The sequence below is a fragment of the Dama dama genome, chromosome 30, assembly GCF_033118175.1.
Source record: "Dama dama isolate Ldn47 chromosome 30, ASM3311817v1, whole genome shotgun sequence".
In the NCBI taxonomy this organism is placed as follows: domain Eukaryota; kingdom Metazoa; phylum Chordata; class Mammalia; order Artiodactyla; family Cervidae; genus Dama; species Dama dama.
The window spans coordinates 45017569-45032512 of NC_083710.1; positions in this window are offsets into that span (position 1 = coordinate 45017569).

Sequence of the window (14944 nt, forward strand, 5' to 3'; positions counted from 1 at the left end):
CCAGCGTTTCTCATGATGTACTCTACATATAAGTTAAATAAGCAGGGTGACAATATACAGCCTTGACGTACTCCTTTCCCTGTTTGGAACCTGTCTGTTGTTCCATGTCCAGTTCTAACTGTTGCTTCCTGACCTGCATACAGGTTTCTCAAGAGGCAGGTCAGGTGGTCTGGTATTCCCATCTCCTTCAAAATTTTCCACAGTTTATTGTGATCCACACAGTTGAAGGCTTTGGCATAGTCAATAAAGCAGAAGTAGATGTTTTTCTGGAACTCTCTTGCTTTTTTGATGATCCAGCAGATTTGGCAATTTGATCTCTGGTTCCTCTGCCTTTTCTAAAACCAACTTGCACATACAAACCCACAAAAAGAACAAGCATTCTAGTAACAATTATGGTAGAGAAAACTGCAACTATCTTCTATAGAAAGGTGGTTCACATTAAAAGAAATATAGATTAATTTCACCAATGGCAAACAGAGTCATAGCAAGAGAATTGTTCTAGTCCCAGAAGAGGTGATTATGTTTAAGCTTATTTAATATTTTAACAAAGCAAGCAAACCATCAAAATTTATGTCTTTAAAAATATTATTTTACAAATATGTTGACAAAAGTATCGTTTTATGTTTAAACAACTTTTGAAACCAAAATATCAGCTGATTCTGCTTTTATTTTTTGTCACAAAGAAAATCACGGAAATCATCTATGCAAAATAACTAAAATAAGATACACTGAGAAAAACATTTTAGAGATTACTCAAAATGGATTCTACTAAGGAAATAGTCCAACTGAGAATAGCATAGGCCACATTCATAAAACATAAATTCTTCACTAACAAGATTTTATAGTAATTTAGATCAGGTTGGTTCAATAGGAATGTATAAGCATAAATTTTTTCATATTTTCACATTTAGACTGAATCATAATAAGATTGACAATATCCTGGCTGAGGTACAATAGTAACTAATACTGGAATCAGTTGTTAATGCCTAGCCTAACAATAATCTAAGGAATTCATTTCTACTATCAGAACATTTGCGGGAAAATATTTTTTATCCATTTTCTTGGAACACTGTTTTACTGCCTGGTCTAAATTATCTCACCACTAATGTATATTTTTTAGTGAAATCTAGTATCCCTTGGTTGAAATTGCCCTCATTTCCTAGGTTCTTTAAAGCCTATTTTATTCTGCCAAAACATCTGGAACTCTTTATTTAACGTTAGCTTCTCCTCAAGACACTATGCTCACTGAGCATTGTCCTTCTTGCATGTGCTAATTTGTACTAAAAATTTAGTGATATGTGATAAGTCACAGGGATATGTTTTTATGCAATATATGAATGAAATTCATAATACTTTACAGTTTATAATATTAATATTTTCAATAGTATATAATTATGAATATATTTGTATATGCTATGTGCAATGATATTTAGCTACATATTTTTTGTATATAACTATATTTATATATCACTTTTTAGAAATCTAAATTGTTTTGGCAAGATTTCTTCCTAATTCCTTGCTTTGGAATTTTATGAGAACCACCGAACCATTCTTTTGGTAAAGAGAGCCTTGGAATCTGGAGACATTTTCATAGGAAAATGACTTTTCCTACACTTAAGATACATTAACCAGTTTTTGAAAGCCAGTAGAAAATAAAATAAATATTAATGAATCAAGTTCTTGCAGATGGTTTATTTCTTTGTACAACAGGGCATATTAACATAGAGCTGTTTGTATAGCTTAGAAAACTTCTAACTAAAGGATTATTAAATGGCATACTACTTCATGAAAATTATTCAATATAGATTTTTTAAATGGAAGCTAATATAAATAGTTTAGAAAAAAGATATCTTGCATGCATGATATAACTACATTATAGGCATAATGAATACCTGGGATGAAAATGAAACTTCAGATGTTTCTCAGAGTATGACAGAAGAAACTAGAAAAAAGTATGAGGTATAATTTGTACGTTTAATTTCTTTAAAGTTGGAACACAATTTACCTTTGAGGCTACTTTTGTCTTTGTTCTGGGAAAGAATAGTAGGATACCGTTTATTAATATAAAAAGGAAACTGAAAAAATCATTGTTAACAAAACATTTGCTTAAAGGAGTTATTTTTCTGCATAGACTATAAAAGACTGTAATAGTTACATGAATAGTTTCAACAACTTTTTTGCCACATGTTTATTTTAAAATAGAAATTAAAACAATAATGTGCTTGCATGTGTGTGTGTGTGTGTTCAGATTTTTGAAAACTGAAAGTATAGATGCCTGATGATTGGAGTAAGATCTGAAAACTCCATCTTTCTTTCACTTTTTACTGAAGAGAAGGAAAATGAACTTAAATGCACTGAATGCAGCTGAAAGGAGACATGATTTACATGGCCCACGGGGGGTGCTATTTCAAATAAAGTAATTCAGACTTTGGCAAGTACTGAAAGTGCTTTATGATGTTCTTGTCGTTTGAAGGGGTAAAAGAAAAACCACATTCTTCAGGAATGAAGGAAAGATCTCATGCTGGGTGTAGGATAGAAAATGGAAGATATTTTCACCTCCCAAAAAGTCAGAGTCGTACGCACACCAGCAAAGAATGACCTCATGTAGCTCCAGAGGGTGATCAATAGCACAGACAGAAGCCTGTGTTGGGGAGGAGAAACTCAGAGCATGAGGATTTCAGTTATTGCTGTGAGAAAACATAAGCTAGAATACATGGTCATTCTCTTAAACACCTTAGAAATGTATTCAGAGTGATAACTTTCCAGTAATTAAGTGATGTATCCCTGAGAATTTAGAACTTGAAAGTTATACTGCAACGAGACCTTAGTGCACTCGTGAGGCTAATGACCAAGACATTCACAAATATGTTTCATCTTGGCATTAATGAAACACTTCATCTAAGAAATACCCCTTTTCATTACAGAGACTAACCCTGTTTTTCCATTTGTGTCCCAGAAATGATTTATAAATTGAGGTCACTATACTGACTAAAATAGAAATAGCTATGTGGGTATCATAGAGGTCTAGGTAAAAACCTATACAAATCAGGATTGCCAGGTAAAATACAGGATGTTCAGTAAGGAAAGGAAAAAAAATGGTGCTAATATGCCCTCCATAACATGGCATGGGATATATGACACTTCATATAAAAAAAAAAAAAATTACATGGGCTTTATCTGAAATTAAAATTTAAATGGGTATCTTATATTTACACTTAATAAATCTGGCAACCCTGACAAGAACACGTAAGTTACATTCCAGTTATAGAAGACAGTGTCTCCCAAATATTTTCAAGACATGACCTATAGTAAAATGAGCTATGCATATGCACAGTCAAGTTTGACAAATGGGGAGAGGGTACTTGTATATAGGGATAACAATCCTGGGCTCCAGCTATTGCATATACACCAGAAAAACAACATGGTTGACTGTCCATGGTGAGAGAGTCTGTTCTCCTGGATATATGATCACTGAAGGAAACATATCTGACTTGTTTTACATACATTTATTACTTCAGTTACATTCACAAATGTCAATTCCTGAGAAATACTGTAGTCTATATATTTTCAAATATTTTCTTTTATTGCCTCATGAAAAACTTAGGGAGGCATTTTAATAAATAGAGTTGGATTTTTGTAATCAGATTGATTCAAGTTTGAATTTTAATTCTTCCACTTTGCAACTCTGTGATTTGTAGAAACTACTTTGGTTTGGAAACCTGTTTCTAACCCATTTTGATCTGTTTCCTTAGCTTAAAATGTATATAAGTTGTCTAAACTGGGTCTAATACCAAAGTATTTGTAAGATCACAAGTGAAAAGCCTAAAATGTCACTCAGCATTAAAAGATAGTTTCACCAAATAATGTGAATGGATTTCTATGTAGTTGTCTTTAAAGATTTTATGCCAATGTAGAGAGATTACATTACTGATGCTGGGCAAAGAAAGTAGATTAGGACTCTCAGTTTAGATAAATGCATTTTTATATGTTTCCTGAAGACTATGGATTCTCTAAAGTCTTCACTGATTTAAAGGAATTTCCCAGATCTACCTGTTTGAGCAATATTATACTACTGCTTTCCTTGGAGTTACTTTTACTGAAGATAATTTGTGGTAATGGTATTTGCCTTCAATGAGAGTAGATTTAAGAAGAAGTTTTACCAATGTAAATTAATTTAAATTCAAGATTGTTTTTACAAATCACATTTATTACTTAAACATTATTCTTTTTATAAGGACTTTTGAGGGAGCTTTCCTATTTCCCTATCTACCTATGGTGGATGTTTATTGTTAATTGGCCCATGAAATATCCATTCCCATCTTTTGTTAAGAGCATCCCAATTTTGGGGGTATTATCTCTCCTTGTTGATCTTCATTACAAATGGGATTACAAATGAAGCAACCATATTATATTCAAGGTGAAGGGTAGACACAAAAGCTATAAGGGCTGGACATTCTCTTGTGGAATTTTGAATCTTGAGCAAGGTGTAGGTTGGTATTTATATCAGAGAATTTAAAATAAAGTAAGGCTAAAATATATAAAGATTTGTCTTTATGACAATGAAAGAAGTCTGGAGATAGAAAACTGGGCCTGACATGGTGATTCCATAAATCCCAGGAACCAGATTCCTTCTTTCTTGTTCTGTCCTTCTCACCAAAGGTCTTTCATTCTCGAGGTTGATTCAGCATGGCACACAGATACTGCTCCAAGCATCCATTTGCATCTCATATAGTGTGAATAAAAAAGATCAGGACAGAAAGTGTATACTAGGTAGCTAAGGTAGAATCCTTTAAGGAGCTTTCCAAAATTCCCCTTGTACTACTTCCACTGTCATTGTGGCTGAAGACGGTCACCTGCCATATCATTAAGCAAAGGATGTTGCAGTCATCGAGCCATTAGCCACTGCAGCTGCCCCTGAGTGTTCACCCTGAGGGAATTCAGGGAGTTAGGTAGTCAGAATAGAAAAAAGGAGTCCATAACGGTGGTGGCTAAAAGACAAAGAAGGAAAAAGCCTACCAAAACAGGACAAAGGAAGGTCCAAGGACCAGAGTGGGAACCTGAGGTGAAGCAAATAGCCTTCCTTGTCAGCCCAATTTATGAGGGCAGGCTCAGAGGAAGGAGAAAAAAAAAAAAAACATATAAAAACAGGAACCAAAATTAAGCCAGGCTTCTATTCTCTTCACTTCTTTGGGTCTTCCCGTCCTCAGGCCTTGAGGATGTATTTTCCTTTGCTTGACAAATAAAACTGAGCTGTAACACTGGTCCGTCCGTCACTTCAAATTTTTGCTGTGGTGAGACAGAATCGAGGAAATTACACATTGCCCCAACATCTCTGGTGCTGTTTTTCGGATTTAACCTGGTTGAAACAACCTCGGCTCAGTTCCTGTGAGGCAGAGGCCAAACACAGGAGAAGCCCAACTCAGCAAAAGCTCCCGTAATGGAAGCTGAATGTGAAGAAAACCCAATGCACTGGAAGCGACAAGAAGCCCAGCGAGCTGGAAACTGAGACAACAAAAACAGACTCAGCTGAAAGCTCATGTGGTTCAGTCTCAGATTCCAGAAAACTTCTGGTTGGAGTAGGAAGTCCTCGCTTCTATGGCTGGAAGGGTGTATGGCTAACAAAATCTTAATTCCCTTACAATCACTCATTTCTTGTTTCCTTGAACCCCCTGTGAACAGGCAAGTGGCAGTAGGCTCAACTGAGAGACTCTGGAGAGGCTACCGCCCAGTGTATCCCAAAGGCTAGACTATCCTCTGCTCTCTAGTAGCTGTTGCCCAAGAGGGTGAGGGTTCTTCTGTCCTTACTGTCCTTTGTACCAAGGATCAGGCAAATGAAATCTGTGAGCACAGGTCAGGTATTTAGCAGATTTTCTGGCAGGTTATGAAGGGGATTCTTCGGCATGCTTTTCCTACTGCTTTTGCCTCCCTTTCTTCAGCTCCTCTCTCCATCTATGTCACTACTATGAAGTATTGAGTAGGTCATCATCTTTCCATTTCTGAAAGTTGTGTTTGAAACTGTTTACCTAACACTGGGACTCAAACCCATGTGGCAAGGATTCTGTGCTATGCTTAGTCACTCAGTCATATCCGACTGGGACTTGAGCCCGGCCAAAGCCCATGGTGCCTGGTTTGGGGACCTAATGAAGCTCAGGCTCTTTATGTCTCATTGCAGAATTTCTGTGAGAGATACAGCTATAGTTCAGTTCAGTTCAGTTTAGTCGGTTAGTCGTGTCTGACTCTTTGTGACCCCATGAATCACAGCACACCAGGCCTCCCTGTCTGTCACAAACTCCCAGAGTTTACTCAAACTCATGCCCATCAAGTAGGTGATGCCATCCAGCCATCTCATCCTCTGTTGTCCCCTTCTCCTTCTGCCCCCAATCCCTCCCTGCATCAGGGTCTTTTCCAATGAGTCAACTCTTCACATGAGGTGGCCAAAGTATTGGAGTTTCAGCTTCAGCATCAGTCCTTCCAATGAACACCCAGGACTGATCTCCTTCAGGATGGACTGGTTGGATCTTCTTGCAGTCCAAGGGACTCTCAAGAGTCTTCTCCAACACCATAGTTCAAAAGCATCCATTTTTCGGTGCTCAGCTTTCTTCACAGTCCAACACTCACATCCATACATGACCACTGGAAAAACCACAGCCTTGACCAGATGGACCTTTGTTGGCAAAGTAATGTCTCTGCTTTTTAATATGCTATCTAGGTTGGTCATAACTTTTTTTCCAAGGAGTAAGTGTCTTTTAATTTCACGGCTGCAGTCACCATATGCAGTAATTTTGGAGCACAAAAAAATAGTCTGACACTGTTTCCACTGTCTCCCCATCTATTTCCCATGAGGTGATGGGACCAGATGCCATGATCTTAGTTTTCGGAATGTTGAGCTTTAAGCCAACTTTTTCACTCTCCTCTTTCACTTTCATCAAGAGGCTTTTTAGTTCCTCTTCACTTTCTGCCGTAAGGGTGGTGTCATCTGCATATCTGAGGTTATTGATATTTCTCCCGGCAATCTTGATTCCAGTTGTGCTTCTTCCAGTCCAGCGTTTCTCATGATGTACTCTGCATATAAGTTAAATAAGCAGGGTGACAATATACAGCCTTGACGTACTCCTTTTCCTATTTGAAACCAGTCTGTTGTTCCATGTCCAGTTCTAACTGTTGCTTCCTGACCTGCATACAGGTTTCTGAAGAGGCAGGTCAGGTGGTGTGGTATGCCCATCTCTTTCAGAATTTTCCACAGAGTATTGTGTTCCACACAGTTAAAGGCTTTGACATAGTCAATAAAGCAGAAATAGATGTTTTTTTCCATGTCAGATTCTAACTGTTGCTTCCTAAAAGATAGATTTGTTCAAACTTAGAGAGACACACACTCCACAGGGTGTAGACCATCACAGAGGGCAAGAGCCATGGAATGTGGTGTGATTAGTTTTCACAAGCTGGGTAATTTCTTATGCTAATGAGTGGGAGGATTATTCCAACAATTGTGGAACCAACCACTTCTTGGTCTTTTGGTAGTGCCTTGGAACTGACAAGGTGCCTCTGGGTGTGTCATTTAACTTGCAGATTGAGGATCAAGATTTAGTTGACTTTGACTTGTCATCTTGGACCAATTTGATTTTAATCAGTTCATGTTATGCCCTTGGGATATGCCATTCTTTCAAAAGTTGTTCCCTTCCCCCTTCCCTCCTGTTTCATGCTCTTCTCCTGAGCCCTGCCTGGGTCTACATTGTTGCCTTTACTGTCTTCTGGAGGGATAACCAGAAAGTAACTGGCCCTGGGAAAGGAAATACTGTATAGTATCCAATCCCTCTAGATATTCAGGCCTTCATCTTCCATGTTTCCTACAACATGTGAAACAATAGAATCTCTCAGTGGACCCACTAGGGTGGGTGACAGGCACACAATGCCTGCTAGGAGTCCATCTGTTGGTGACATCACTTCAAGGGCAATTGGGCTTCCAGGAATAATGTCTGCCACTTTGAGAGTTAGCCCTGCAGGGCCAAATCCTTGCCACCTTTCTCCTAAAGTTACAAACATACTCCTGAATCAAATCTCCTCTCTACTTTTGTGGAACATCTTGTCTATTGCCTCTTATCAATTTGTTGTTAAGCCACTTACTAACTCCTACAACCAGGACCCTGCCCACTTATTATTAAAATACTCCTAATGCCCCTAACAAGACCAGATAACTCACTACTTTGTCATTACTTCTGTTCTTACCTAAAGGGGGTCTATGACAATGAAATGTTTACCATTGGAAACACCTTAAACTGCTCTTATGGAGAGAGGAAATCAGTGACTTACATTCCCTCAGAGAAATAAGAGGACAAAGCTTATGGCTATTTCACCAGGTTCCCAGTCTCAGGGCACAGGCTTAGGTTGCTTTACATCATGGTATCCATTCCCATCTACAGTGGACAAACCAGCAATGAGTTAAGATTATAACCCCTTAATCCTACTCAGCAGTGGTCAGGCTGGAGACCTTGGAGACACCCAATTCCAGTCTGGAGGTCCCAAGAGGTTGACCCGCCTAGGGATCTGGTTCTCAGAAGTTTGCCATGCCTCAGTCTGCTCGGGGATCCACCAGTTCAGGAGTCCCAGAAGGTCGACATGCCTTGACCTGCCCAGGGACCCAATTCTCAGAAGGCTGACCTGTCTTGACTTGCCTGGGGATTCAGTCTCCAGGAGGCTGTCACATTTCAGCCTGCCTGGGGATCTTCACCCTGACCAGGAGATGCCTGGCTCTCAGTTGCAACAGTAGTGAGTAGGATAAGCTTCAGAAAGACTCACCCCTAAGGAAGTCAACCCATAAAATAGGAGTCCTATTAGGTTTTTCTTCTTTTTTTTCTTTTCCTCCCTGGCATCACTGTCTTTCAGATAGGAAATAATGAATCCACTTCCCAACAGATTCCCTTGAGATGCATCCTTGATAACTGGAAGCTGTTCAATCCTCTAATTCTAAGGAGAAGTCATTTAAAATTCTTTTGCGCCACTGCGTGGCCATGATGTCCTCTGGGCGACAAGGAACAGGCCTAAAGATGGGAGCTTAAATTACAATACCATCCTGCAGCTAGACTTACTCTGCAAAAGACACGGGAAATGAACAGAGATCACCTATTTACAAATTTTCTTCCCACTAAGAGATATGAAGGAACTATCTTAAATATGGGATTGCTGTATGCCCTAAAAGCCTAACTTTGACAACCCAAATTAGGTTGCCACCTAAATCTGCCACCATTTACTAGGCAAATGGTGTTAGGCACAGGCAACCAAGAGAAGGACGCCCCCCATGAAGGCTCACCTCCTATGGCTCCCAAGTTGCCTGGTACTGCCTCCTTGTATCCATACATGCTCCCATATCTGGAAGCACCCCCTCCACAAAAGCCAACTCGAGTATGTCCCTTAGTTGAAATTGGAGGAGAATTTGGACCAACCCAGGTCCATAGGCCCTTATCCCTCTTAGAACTAAGACAGATCAAACAAGACCTGGGAAGTTACACAGAACATTCAGGCAAATAGATAGATACATTCCAACACATTACCTTGGTCTTTGACTTGATGTGGAAGGACATCATGGCTACATTTAGTCAAACTTTATCTGATCCTGAGTATGCTAGGGTCTTAAAGGAAGCCCAAAGGTATGCCACAGGGGTTCACATTTCAAGCAATAAATACCCAGTGTGGTAAACTGCGGCCTCCTCTTCATATCCTAACTGGAATTATAATAAACCCGAGTACATCTGGGAAAGGGATCATTTTCTGATCTATCTAAAGGCAGGACTAAAAGCAGCAAAGCAAAAAGTAATCAGCTATGCCCGGGTCTCAGCAATAACTCAGGAGCCCAATGAAAACCCCATTGCCTTTCCGGAAAGGCTAAATGAGGCCCTCCAAAAGCTTACCAATCTGGACTTAGACTCTTATGAGGGACAAGTGATTTTAAAGGACAAATTCCTTCCCCAGTTGCATCAGACATCAGAATAAAGTTACAACAGCTACAGCAGCAGGTCCCTGCTGCCTCTTTAGATGAGATGGTCCAGACAGCCACCAATACTTTTTATAACAGAGAACAGGAGAGGGAGGTCAAGGCCCAGGAAAGGGAGAAAAGGAAAGAGACAAGGCATGCCCAGATGCTGGCTGCCCTTCAGGGAAGCCCTATGACGAGTCCTTGAAGGACAAGTATGAGGCAAATATCTAATCTGTAGACAGGCAGGACGTTGGGCCAAAGAGTATCCAAACCGTGGCAAGTCTCCTAAAATGGTTTGCTACAAATGCCATCAATTGGGACACTGGGCGGCAGTCTGCCTTTGGGACACAACAGCCTCAAGGTCAAGTGCCAAGCCTTCCCTCACTATGGTTCAACGGGACTGAAGTGGCCTGCTCCAGCCAGCCTGCCTATCACAGATAACCATCACGGGGCTAGAGCCAAGGGTACAACTAGATGTGGCAGGTAGGTCCGAGAATTTCTTGGGTGACACAAGGGCTAACTTCTCTGCCCTGACCTCCTACTCTAGAGCCTTCTCCTCCCAAACCTGTACCATTTTGGGTGTTACAGGAAAAACAAAAAAGATTCACATGAGCACTTCTTTGTTGCTGGGATGGACAAATATTTTCCCACCAGTTTCTGGTGGCTCCTGAGTGTCCTATTCCCTTACTGGGGAGAGATACTTTCTGCCTTCAAAATCTTACAGCTATTGCAGTCCTGATAGAATATATTTTAAAACTCTCTCTTGGAGACAAACTATTTTTACCAGCCACCAAGTGAAACAACTACTGAATGGGAGAGGCCATTAATTGATGTCTGATCAAAGGATCCACAGATATCAAGTAGTGTTGAAGGAAAATCCAGGCCTAACTATATTCCCTGTGAGGTCCTTAACCCAGCCACCCTCCTGCCTAACCCCCGAAGGCTCTCTCCACTTTCACTTTTGCCTAGAAACTTTGGACCACTGGACAAAACCCCAAGATGGATTGTCAGAACATCCTCTGACCAATACTGTAGAAATCTGGTACACTGATGGAAGCAGCTTTGTTTAGGAAGAAAAAAAAAAAAAAAAAAAAAAGAGCTGGATATGCAGTAGTCTCCAATTTTGAGACCATAGAAACTAAACCTTTGCCACCAGGTACTTCAGCCCAATTAGCTGAGCTCATAGCCCTGACTTGAGATTTAGAGCTGGGAAAAGGAAAAAAGAGTAGCTATTTACATTGATTCCAAGTATGCCTTTCTGGTGTTACACACACATGCTGCTATTTGGAAAGAAAGAGGCCACTTGACCACCTGAGAGTCCCCAATCAAATATGGTGATCAAATCCTTAGGCTCTTGGAGGCAGCCCATCTGCCCACTGAGGTTTCAGTCTCCCACTGTAAAGGACACCAAAAAGGGAGCACAGAAGTGGCATGAGGGAACCAACCAGCCAATCAGGCAGCTAAGAGAGCAGCATTACAGAACCATGACCTAATAGGGGTTGCCACCTTAGTTCCACAGACTAATTTGCCAGAAACTCGTTCATATACTGAAGGTGAGACTCTTAAAACTAAAAGAGGGGTTTTCAAGAAAATCATATGGGGTAGTTCCAAAAGAAGGGAATCCTTTCTCTGCCTGGGAACCTCCAGTGGAATTTGGTTAACTCCTTACATACTACCAATCATTTTGGGAAGAAGGCCCTCCAAAGATTACTAAAAAAGTCCTTCAGAGAGACAGGCCTCCAAAGACAAGTGATCTTCTCTTGCACCGCTTGCCAATTAAACAACCCCCAAGGAGATCAAAGACCACAGCTGGCCCAGCTCATTTAACAAAGTGGGACCTACCCAGGAGAGGACTGGCAGATCTGGGATTTTACCCAGATGCCAGCTCCTGAAGGGCATATTAGTCATTCTGAAGGGCATATTAGTCACGATAGATACATTCACAGATTGGATTGAAAGCTTCCCACCCAGATTAAGAAAGCAGAGGAGGTGGTTAAAAAAACAAAAAAACAAAAACTCTTCCATGAAATCATCCCAAGTTTTGGTCTGTCCAGGTCATAACAAAGTGGCAATGGGACATCATTTACTTCTAAATTCACCCAAGGGGTCTCTAAAGCATTAATTAGTTCAGTCACTTAGTCCTGTCCGACTCTTTGCAACCCCATGAATCACAGCACGCCAGGCCTCCCTGTCCATCACGAACTCCCGGAGTCCACCCAAACTCGTGTGCATCGAGTCGGTGATGTCATCCAGCCATCTCATTCTCTGTCATCCCCTTCTCCTCCTGCCCCCAATCTCTCCCAGCATCAGGGTCTTTTCCAATGAGTCAACTCTTCACATGAGGTGGCCAAAGTATTGGAGTTTCAGCTTCAGCATCAGTCTTTCCAATGAACACTGAGGACTGATCTCCTTTAGGATGGACTGGTTGGATCTCCTTGCAGTCCAAGGGACTCTCAAGAGTCTTCTCCAACACCATAGTTCAAAAGCATCAATTCCTCAGCGCTCAGTTTTCTTCACAGTCCAACACTCACATCCATACATGACCACTGGGAAAACCATAGCCTTTACTAGATGGACATTTGTTAGCAAAGTAATATCTCTGCTTTTTAATATGCTATCTAGATTGGTCATAACTTTCCTTCCAAGGAGCGTCTTTTAATTTCATGGCTGCAATCACCACCTGCAGTGATTTTGCAACCAAAAAAAATAAAAACAAAAACAAAGTCTGACACTGTTTCCACTGTTTCCTCATCTATTTCCCATGAAGTGATGGGACCAGATGCCACGATCTTAGTTTTCGGAATGTTGAGCTTTACGTCAACTTTTCCATTCTCCTCTTTCACTTTCATCAAGAGGCTTTTTAGTTTCTCTTCACTTTCTGCCATAAGGGTGGTGTCATCTGCATATCTGAGATATTATTGATATTACTGATATTTCTCCTGGCAATATTGATTCCAGCTTGTGCTTCTTCCAGCCCAGCGTTTCTCATGATGTACTCTACATATAAGTTAAATAAGCAGGGTGACAATCTACAGCCTTGATGTACTCCTTTTCCTATTTGGAACCAGTCTGTTGTTCCATGTCCAGTTCTAACTATTGCTTCCTGACATGCATACAGGTTTCTCAAGAGGCAGGTCAGGTAGTCTGGTATGCCCATCTCTTGAAGAATTTTCCACTGTTTGTTGTGATCCACACAGTCAAAGGCTTTGGCGTAGTCAATAAGTCAAAAGCAGACATTTTTCTGGAAATCTCTTGCTTTTTCGATGATCCAGCAGATGTTGGCAATTTGATCTCTGGTTCCTCTGCCTTTTCAAAAACCAGCTTGAACATCTGGAAGTTCACGGTTCATGTATTGCTGAAACCTGACTTGGAGAATTTTGAGCATTACTTTACTAGCGTGCAAGATGAGTGCAATTGTGTGGTAGTTTGAGCATTCTTTGGGACTGCCTTTCTTAGCGATTGGAATGGAAACTTACCTTTTCCAGTCCTGTGGCCACTGCTGAGTTTTCCAAATTTGTTGGCATATTGAGTGCAGCTCTTTCACAGCATCATCTTTCAGGATTTGAAATAGCTCAACTGGAATTCCATCACCTCCACTAGCTTTGTTCGTAATGACTAAGGCCTGCTTGACTTCACATTTCAGGATGTCTGGCTCTAGGTGAGTGATCATACCATCGTGATTATCTGGGTCATGAAGTTCTTTTTTGTATAGTTTTTCTGTGTATTCTTGCCACCTCTTCTTAATATCTTCTGCTTCTGTTAGATCCATACCATTTCTTTCCTTTATCGAGCCCATCTTTGCATGAAAATTTCCCTTGGTATCCCTAATTTTCTTGAAGAGATCTCTAGTCTTTCCCATTCTGTTGTTTTCCTCTATTTCTTTGCATTTATTGCTGAGAAAGGCTTATCTCTCCTTGCTATTCTTTGTAACTCTGCATTCAAATGGGAGTATCTTTCTTATTCTCCTTTGCTTTTTGCTTCTCTTCTTTTCACAACTCTTTGTAAGGCCTCCTCAGACAGCCATTTTGCCTTTTTGCATTTATTTTCCATGGGGGTGGTCTTGATCCCTGTCTCCTGCACAATGTCATGAACCTCTGTCCGTAGTTCATCAGGAAGTCTGTCTGACAAATCTAGTCCCTTAAATCTATTTCTCACTTCCACTATATAATCCTAAGGGATTTGATTTAGGTCATACCTGGATGGTCTAGTGGTTTTCCCTACTTTCTTCAATTTAAGTCTGAATTTAGCAATAAGAAGTTTGTGATCAGAGCCACAGTCAGCTCCTGGTCTTGTTTTTGCTGACTGTATAGAGCTTCTGCATCTTTGTCTGCAAAGAATATAATCAATCTGATTTTGATGTTGACCATCTGGTGATGTCTGTGTGTAGAGTCCGTGTGTTGTTGGAAGCATTGGTCTTTACTTATTATCTCTATTTTGCCTGGAGGTCTCAGTCTTCAGGAAAAGTAGAAAGAGTTAACCAATTCTTACATGGAGCAATAAAAAAGGTAACCCAGGAGAAATTTCTGGGATGTAAGGAGGCTTTACCAATAGCTCTCCTCCACACCCATATTGCCCCTATGGAACAACTTGGTCTAAGTCCTTATGAGATGCTATAAGGGAGACCTTTTGTTTTTGTCAATGACCTCTTCCTAGATCCACAGGCTCAGACCCTCTGGTCTTATATCATGGCCATTGGGCAATTCCAACAACATATACACATGTGGGTGACAACCAGGACCCAAAATATTCTAAAGAGCCACCTTTATATGCTCCAGGGACTCAAGTCCTAATTAAAGTCTGGAAAGATGGGTCCCCAAAGGCTCCACTCCAGCCCATATGGAAAGACCCCTACTCTGTAAGACTACTCTGTAACCCCACAGCAGTCAAGGAACCAGGACATGACTCTTGGATTCACTACTCACAAGTCAAGCCATGGAAGAAAACAGAAAAAGACACTCAATACACCTATGAGCCCCT